Raw genomic sequence first — 8,835 nt, 5'->3', positions numbered from 1 at the left:
ATAGTGTGGAAGGAATGATGGCTGCCACATTTCTGAGGACCGAACCTAATTAGAAGTTTTTCCACTTACAAATCACAGAGCTGAAGGGGGTGGGGGTGGTGGTGGCGCTTAACCACGTGGGAACTCATCTTCCTGGTCTCTAGCTTGGGAACAGAGTGTATCTGCTTCATAGGAATATTGTGAGAATTAAATAACCTGTGCCATAAATAACTACGTCCGGCACTGGACATATAGAAGGCTCTAAATAAGTGAGAGCTATTGATCTTCATGATTGTTTAAAAAACTATTTGGGGAAAAATATTCAAGGGCTTAGTGAAGAGGACAGCTGTTTCATACTTCCCAGCCTCTGTTCAATGTTACAGTTGTCTGAGGCATAGCAAAGCATTTGATATCCTTTCAGCTTTTGTTTTTATTGTGTCCTTTTCATAGGCTACAGAAAGTATGACATAGTTGTGCTGGGTGTTTTTGGCAATAATGCAGTTATCCAGTGGTTAATACTTATCCTTAGCTTGTTTCTTCCTATTCCAAATCTCCTGTAGCAGAAAGCATTTTTTCTTACCATATATTTTAGAGTATATGTTTGCTTTAGGACTTTGCAGGCCCAATTCCCAAGAGACAGCATTCCCTGCTTTGTGTTAAAATAAATACACTATGCTTCCAAGCTCATTCGACATCCAGGATTTTCATTACCTATTGCGTTCCTTTTTTTAAAAAATATTTATTTATTTTTCTACTTGGAAAGACAGATTTACAGAGAGTAAATGCTGACTGTTGGCTGAGCACCTGAGTGAATGGGAACAGAGCATCCGACTGGAGACGTCCACTAGCAATCCAGAGAGAAGGAGAGACAAAGATCTTCCTTCCACTGGTTCACTCCCCAGATGGCATTAATGGACAGAGCTCAGCAATCTGAAACCAGGAGCCAGGGACTTATTCTGGGTCTTCCGTGTGGAGGCAGGGTCACAAGGACTCAGACCATTGTCTAGTGCTTTTCCAGGCCTTAAGCAGGGAGCTGGATGGTATGGGGAATAAGGGGGAGGAAGGAAGGAAGGAAGAGAAAGGGAATGATTAATTCTTCAGCATCACATGTGGTTTCAGGAAGGTAAAGAGAGGGTAAGTGAGGAGGAGAGGATGGTAGGAGCAGGTGAGACTTGCATTGGAGTAGACGCTGACTGTTGGCTGAGCACCTGAGTGAATGGGAACAGAGCATCCAACTGGAGGCTTCCACTAGGAATCCAGACACAGTGACACCAATGAGCAGATGGGCAAAGTCGTAGACCATAGCACCTGGAGGAACCTGAGGCAGGATTTAGCAGAATGTGGTGACACAGCTCTTGCATCCTCACCTACATCAAGGGTCCAAAGACAGAATGGCTGCAGGAGGATTTCTTTGGAGGGAGCTGCTGCAGTGCTAAGGTGCCACTCCTGACCCCAGGGGCAAGGGATGCAGTGGGTGTGCACCTCACCTCCACAGAACCAATCAGAGCTTGGGTTGTATCTCCTGTAGCTGCGGACCCAGGGGACAGGGCTCACTCCCACCCTGGAAATTTACAGGAAAAGAGCAAGGCTGGCTAATGCCTTGGCAGCAGAGGAAGGCAGCCTCTACTTGAGGATTGGCCAACACTCCTGGAATTTGTTCAGACAAAGAATGCTCCAGTGTGTAGACAGGAGGGTCCTCACTGTGGGGAGAGCCCTAGTGAGTGGGAAGCACTGTAGGGATCCCAGGCGAGGGGAAGCTGAGTGAGTGCCACAGGCCACCTCTGGGCCCAGGGAGTCAGGAGTCCTTGCTCAGGTGAGGTGGGCATGGGGGGGACGGGTGACAGGTGTCTGGGGGAACTGGCAATAGTGCCACAGAAGAAGGTGGGTTTAGACAAGGCCTGGGTCTCAACTGTGGGATGCTGTCTCACTGGAGTCCCAGGTGAGTGGCACTTTCTATTCACCTTCTCTTGCCCCCTCCCATTTAGAAAGACTGATGTGGGAGGCGGGAAGAAGATGTACACTCTGGTGTCCCCCTTGTTGAAAGCCCCCAGGATGAGGTTAGGAGTTGCCATTCAGACACAAATGTGGGTTTTTTTTTTTTTTAAGGTTTATTTGTTTTCACTGGAAAGGCAGATTTACAGAAAGAAAAGGAGAGACAGAGAAAAAGAACTTCCATCTGCTGGTTTACTCCCTAAGTGACCATAATGGTTGGAGCTGAGCTGATCTGAAGCCAGGAACCAGGAGCTTCTTCCAGGTCTCCCACATGGGTGCAGGATCCCAAGGCTTTGGGGCATCCTTTACTGCTTTCCCAGGCCACCAGCAGGGAGCTGGATGGGACATGGAGCATCTGGGACACAAACTGGCATGCATATGAGATGCTGGCACTTGTAGACAGAGGATTAACAATAGTGCCAGCCCTTGGATGTGGGTCTTTTAAAGGGACTAAATTGACACTGTGTTTGTCATTGTGACTCAGACTAGGTTTTTGAGGGACTTGGGAGTGACCTCCAAAGGCTCTGGCATGCTGGAGTTTCTGTCCAGTGGCAGAGGAGGATATCTTCCAATTCCAGCCTTGGTACAGTCGACAGTGCAGTAGACATGAAAGAGAACTTTCATTGCAATCATACATTTTAGTTGCTCATCTTCCTGAACTTTGAAATGAATGGGTGAACATACTGCTAAGTGAATGAATGACCATTGCTTCTACCAGGATGCATTGTATTGCAAACTTAGGGCTTTTAGTCCTTGAATTCTTCTCTCACATCCTATTAGCTATAATAGCTATTAGTTATAAGTGGCAGCATTATGAAAAAAAAAACTATGTATGCAGTTCAAAACTTGGGCATCAAAATAAACTCTTTTGTGAATTCTGTTCTCCATAAGCCTTGGGAAAACACCGCCTGCTAATGCCCTTTGTTGAAATGAGACCTTGACAGCCATAGCATGTATAGAGGGTAATCCCTGGCAACTCTCTACCTGTTGAGTTTCTTCATCTCCTTTTACCCTTTCCTGTATCCATGCTGGGGAGGTGTCACGAATGTATGATTACTCAAGTGCCAAAGAATACAATTGTGGACTCCATGCTGGTTTCCAGGGACATTTCTGCTTCAACTGTAACAGTGCCTGCTTCACAGAAGCAAGGCCTTTCCTTCAGGAAGGGTTTTGGGCATCAGAAGCAGGCAAATATCCAAGGGACTGTCCCTAGTTGTGGGCAGATGAGTCTCTGGTTTGTTTTGCCCGAACAAGTGACTGTGGAGGAATGCTGTAAACCCCAAGGCACCTTGTCAGCGTAAGGTGGCACGCCCACCCTTGTGCTTTCATGACACAAATCATAACCACACACTTGTAAATGCTTCTTTTACAGAGCATTTATTATCTATTTATTTGAAAGGCAGAGGGAGAGAGACTTTTTTATCTTATGGCTTACACTCCCAATACTGGCCAGTGCTGAGTCAAGGGGAAGCCAGAAATTTTGTCTGGTTCTCCCACATGGGTAGCGGTCGTGGGTTTGGGGGGACGGAAACCATCATCTAAATACATCATCAAGTACTTAGGCCATCATCTCCTGATTTCCCAGGTGCATTAGTGGGGTGCTGGACCAAAGCAGAGCAGCCAGGACTGGATCAGCACTTCAAGATGAGATTCCATCATCAAAAGCAGCTGCCTAACCCACCCTGCCTCAACACCAGCCCCAGCCTTATAAACTCTTCTTAAAAGGTTAGTTACCCACACATATCCTTCTACTGTCCTTATCAAATTATCTCACTGTAACTGGGATTTCTTGAGGATGCTAAAGGCTCAGAATCAACTGTCATATAACAGACACTGAGTTCTAAAACCTATAGCTTTCCTCCCTCACCGGACTTGACTTGTTTATGTCTGCTACCTGTCCAGAAGCATTTCTGCCTCACATTCAATCACTCCCATTTCTGCAGCAGAGACTCTGGTGTGGCCTGAAGGGTGTGTGTGTGTGTGTGTGTGTGTGTGTGTCTGAAGGGTGTGTGTGTGTCTGAAGGGTGTGTGTGTGTGTGTGTGTGTGTGTGAGTGATGATAAGAAACAGCTGTCCCCAGATTAATGTCTCATTCCTGTTATGGCTCAGTCATTCAGCTTGCTGCAGCCATTGCAGCTTAGATAAATGTCTTTCTAAATTCAATCATTCCAAAATAAATACATTGCAGCAGCCTCATTAAACAAAATTGGAGGCAAGGAGATGATGCGGCTGGCTGATAGGAAATGAGAAAGAAGCAGGATGTTTCAAAGCAACACACATCCAACTGTCCTCAAAAACCTCTAGGCTCTTGTTCAGCATTTGTGCATTTAGGTTCAGGGGAAAAAATGATGCTTTTGGATGCAATGCAAACTTCCACCAGAGGTTTTTTAAAAAATTAGTATGTGATAATGTATTCATGTTAAGAGATGGTCATACAAAATAGGCAAATATGCAAATCTCACATGTGTCATTAGCACACGTTAGTCTGCATGTTAGGCAGATTATTCAAATATCTCCCAGCCTACCCAGCCAGTAGCTGCTGTGTTAGGTGTTGCAGGGTTATTAAGATTAGATACACCTGCTCCTTGTTAGGGAACCACATGAACCAGACCTACTTCAACTGGGTACTGAAAGCAGGATGTGGGCTAGAATGGACCCAGATAACTGTGCTAAGTGCTGTAAGATAGAGACGCTGAAAGACCCGTGATCATTCAGCAGATAAAGTGATTATCTGCAAGGAGGTAGGTCTTCAGGCAGGAGATAGCACGTGAAAAGTTCCAAAGCAAGGCTTTTCTAGGCTAAGAGAATAGTGTGAACAAAAATGGCAATTATATATATATATATATATATATATATATATACATATATATATACATATATATATATATATATATATATATATATATTTCAACTTAGAGCTTATTTGTTTGAGAGGTGGAAGGGCATACAGAGCTCCCTTCTGGTGGATAATTCCCCAAATGCCCAAGTTGGCTGAGACCGGGCCTGGTGGAAGCCAGGAGCCAGGATCTCCATTTGGGTCTCCCACATTAGTGGCAGGGACCCAAGTACTTAAACCCTCACCTGCTCCTTCCCAAGGTGCTCATTAGCAGGAGTCAGGAGCCAGAGCTGAGGGATGAACACCCAGGTATTCCATTGTAGGATCTGGGTACCCTACCCAGCACTTGGTCAGATGCTCAGCCCAGAATTCCTACATGCTGGTACTGGGGTGATAGAGAAGGCAGAGGCACAATGAACAAGTTGTAGATACCTAGAGGCATACGGGTGAGGGCTCTACCTGCTAGAAGAGCCCCACCAGCTAAAGAATTTGAACTTCATGCTGCAGGCACCTGGGGGGCCAGAATTACTCCCTGAAAATTCATCCCAGTTGCTGGCTGTTGATAGAGTTGGTCAGATGTGGGGGATTTTGGAGGCTGGAGTCTGCTTCGGAGACCATTACGGAAGTTGAGGCCAGGGATAAACAATGGCCCAAGGCAGGACTGTGGGGAAAAACAAAACAAAAGCCACTGGGGAAACAAACATTAACTTTTAAAAGGGAAAAAATAATCAATGAGTTTGTGATGTGGCTATTTTATGCTTAATCTGTTCTTGTGGACATTCGATTTGTTTCTACCGATCAGAGTTACCCAAGAGAGATGTATCTATGATTCAGGGTCCTAGCAGAAAGCAGAATCGAACCAAGCTGGTTTAAGTGACTTGGATGGAGGCAGTGGCATTCAAGGTGTGGGCTGGGTCCTAATCCACAAGGATTAGTGAGGCACTCAGAGATGAGCAAGAACAGGAAGCTTTGCATACTCCTACAGGAAAAGGCGGAAAACAGCAATGCCGGTTTCCACTGAGAGTTGCAGCCAGGAGCGAGGAGCCACCAGCAGGTACTGTGCTCCATGAAAGCAGAGTGGGCAGGAAAGAAGCACCTCTGCCTCTCCTAGTAACTGCCCTTTCATTGGCCAAGTCCACCTGATGAGGTGACTGTGTGATACAGTCATAGGAGTGGGCTTTTCAGGGCACAGAACAGGAGAAGAAATAGACAAATTTCCATGCAGAGAAAGGAGCAGGGCTACATGAAGAGTGATTTCACATGGCACATTACATTTTTATTTGAAGACTTATTTAGTTATTTGACAGTCAGAGTTACAGAAACAGAAAAGGAAAGACAGAGGGAAAGATCTTCCATCTGCTGCTTCACTCTCCAAATAGCCACAATGGCTGGGGCTGGGCCAGGCCAAAGTCAGGAGCCAGGAGCTTCTTCCAGGTGTCCCACATAGGTCAGGAAGCTGAATTGGAAGTGGCACAGCTGGGACTCGAACCGGCCCCCATACACCACAGCACTGGCCCCAAGAACATTGCATTTAAGGGATATTGAGTATCTCAGGACTTCCTAAATCCTAGGGATTTCAGACAGAGGGATTTCCCTTGAAACCTGATTCTAACATGATAGTTATATGCACTCTTAAATATCATTTATTTATTTTATTTGAAAAGCAAAGAGACGTAGACAGATCTTCCATCCACTGGTTCACTCCTCAAATGCAAGCAATGCCTAGGGGCTCGACCAGGATGAAAGTAGGAGCCAGGAACTCAATGCTGGTCTCCCATGTGGGTGGCAAGGACTCAATCTCTTGTGAGTCAGTACCTACCACATCCTAGGGGGCATGAGCAGAAAGGTGGATTGGAAGCAGGGCAGGGATTCCAACCTTGACACTCCTGAGATGTGGGTATCCCAAGCAGTTTCTGAACCATTGCACTACAGACCCTCCCCTCATTGGCAGCTTTGATCAAGTGACCCAGACCTGCACACAGGATTCCTTGCCTGAGTTTCCCAGTTTCTCTTCACAACTTCAGAGAGCTGCATGTACTGATGTGGAGGAGGAAGCACTTTGAAAGATAAAAAGCTCTCCACTGCTGTTTGAAATCTCCAAATCCCACGTGTGAAAAGACTCAGTCCTTGTAGTGTAATTGCTTTTCTTAGTCTGGCCCTGTGTTGGGGGGGTAAGGCCCTAAATGAGATAGCAAGCCACTTCTATCTCTGCTACCAATGACCTTGCTTCTGAATTTAGATCACTGACGAATGTGAAGCAGGTTGGGGCAAGCGTAGGCAGAGTGCTCCCTGCTGCAAAATCATCTGAGGGAAGTCTTGTCTGTGGCTGGCTTTCTGCAAGCAGAAGGACAACCCTGCCCTCTCACCAGGGCTCCCCATTTGCTGGTCCACAACATTAACAGGACTCAAAGCAGCCAACTCAGGGCGCCCCCTCTCTTGACTCCTGGGTAGTTCCTAACTGCCTAGCGATTCAGTTGGCCATGAACCTGTCCCAGGATTCAGTTGATATAATTGATCTAAATAGCTTCCAGGCTGAAGAACTTTTGGAGAAATTGTGTAAGGAGCTGAAGCCGGTGCAGGTGCAGAGTGTGGAGAAGAGAGGACAGGGCTGGGAGGGTAGAAGCAGTAGGGGAAAGGGGGAGAGGGGGGAGGATGCACAGGATGTGGCTTTCAACTTGCAGCCATTTCCAGGAGCGGCAAAGCATGGAGTGGATACCTCCTTGTAGCCACAGTTTTGCTGCTCTGTGCTGAGCACCCGTCTGCCTTGTGTGGATTGTAGGCAATGCCATTCAAAGTGCATTCTGCCCATCAATAGCCGTGGTGTCACCTGTTGTGGGGCAGCTTGTTAAAATGCAAATTACGGGCCCGGCGCCGTGGCCTAGCAGCTAAGGTCCTCGCCTTGAACGCCCCGGGATCCCATATGGGCGCCGGTTCTGATCCCGGCAGCTCCACTTCCCAGCCAGCTCCCTGCTTGTGGCCTGGGAAAGCAGTTGAGGACGGCCCAATGCATTGGGACCCTGCACCCGTGTGGGAGACCTGGAAGAGGTTCCTAGCTCCTGGCTTTGGATCGGCGCACACCGGCCGTTGCGCCTCACTTGGGGAGTGAATCATCAGACGGAAGATCTTCCTCTCTGTCTCTCCTCCTCTCTGTATATCTGACTTTGTAATAAAATGAATAAATCTTTAAAAAAATGCAAATTACAAGAGGGGGGCCTTTGGCATAGTGATGACATCACTGCTCAGGATGCCTGCAGTCCACATCAGAGTGGCAGGCTTAAGTCCAGCCCTGCTTCTGACTCAGCTTTCCTGACCCTGGGAGGCCATACTAATGGTCTGGCGCGAGTCCTGGACTCCTCACTTTAGACCTGGTCTGGACCTAGCTGCTGTGGGCCTTTAGGGGAGTGAACCAATATGTGGAAGCTTTCTCTCTGCCTTTCAAATAGAGTAATAATAAGTTAAACAGTTAAAACTGCAAACTCTGGGCACCAGCACACTCCTACTGAATCAGAATCTTCAGTCTGTGTGGTTTAGAAAAGGGTTTCAAGTACAGTTACTGCTTCGCATGTGCTGTAAGTGTGTCTTACCCTTTCATGTAACTTCACATAATCGGGCTTTTGTAGTTCCTGCCAGCACCTCCAACTTCCCTGGCACCTTTGCGAGCACAGGTCTTCCTGCATTTACCCGGAGTGGTTTCTCTCTACTCCTGTGATCCCACAGAAGTACTGTCCTTTCATTCTCTAGTCTTTCAACTCCCAATGAAAAGGCTGTCTCCCAGGCACCTGTGCTCCAGCCTAAACTCTGGACTTCGGTTCCCCAAGAGGCAGGCTTTTCCTCCTTTTCCTCCTTCCCCGTCCAATGGCCACGCTCAGTCCCCTGGATGTCTTTGCCTCCATTTTCTTCCATTTCTTTTTTCCCCTTACCTCTTCCAAATTCTGAAACATTACTGTGCTGATAGCATCTGGAGAGGGATGGTTCCTCCTTTCTGCTCTAGTGATTGTTGGGTTTTCATTTGAAACACCCCAATTTTAT

The 8,835-nt window shown here is 47.0% G+C and overlaps 1 protein-coding gene across 1 annotated transcript in view; it reads left to right on the top strand.

Moving 5' to 3' along the window:
- Positions 1-3,569: 3,569 nt before the first annotated feature.
- Positions 3,570-8,835, top strand: part of FRMPD1 (FERM and PDZ domain containing 1) — a 129,238-nt gene continuing 123,972 nt past the window's right edge. Inside the window, exon 1 of the mRNA XM_058672707.1 lies at positions 3,570-3,696. The gene's annotated coding sequence lies outside the window, so the exon portion shown is untranslated. The remainder of the gene's footprint in view (positions 3,697-8,835) is intronic.

Source organism: Ochotona princeps, chromosome 14 (genome assembly GCF_030435755.1).
Source record: "Ochotona princeps isolate mOchPri1 chromosome 14, mOchPri1.hap1, whole genome shotgun sequence".
NCBI classification, from domain to species: domain Eukaryota; kingdom Metazoa; phylum Chordata; class Mammalia; order Lagomorpha; family Ochotonidae; genus Ochotona; species Ochotona princeps.
The sequence above is the reverse complement of the archived record's forward strand: the minus strand, read 5'-3'. Positions and strand labels throughout refer to the sequence as shown.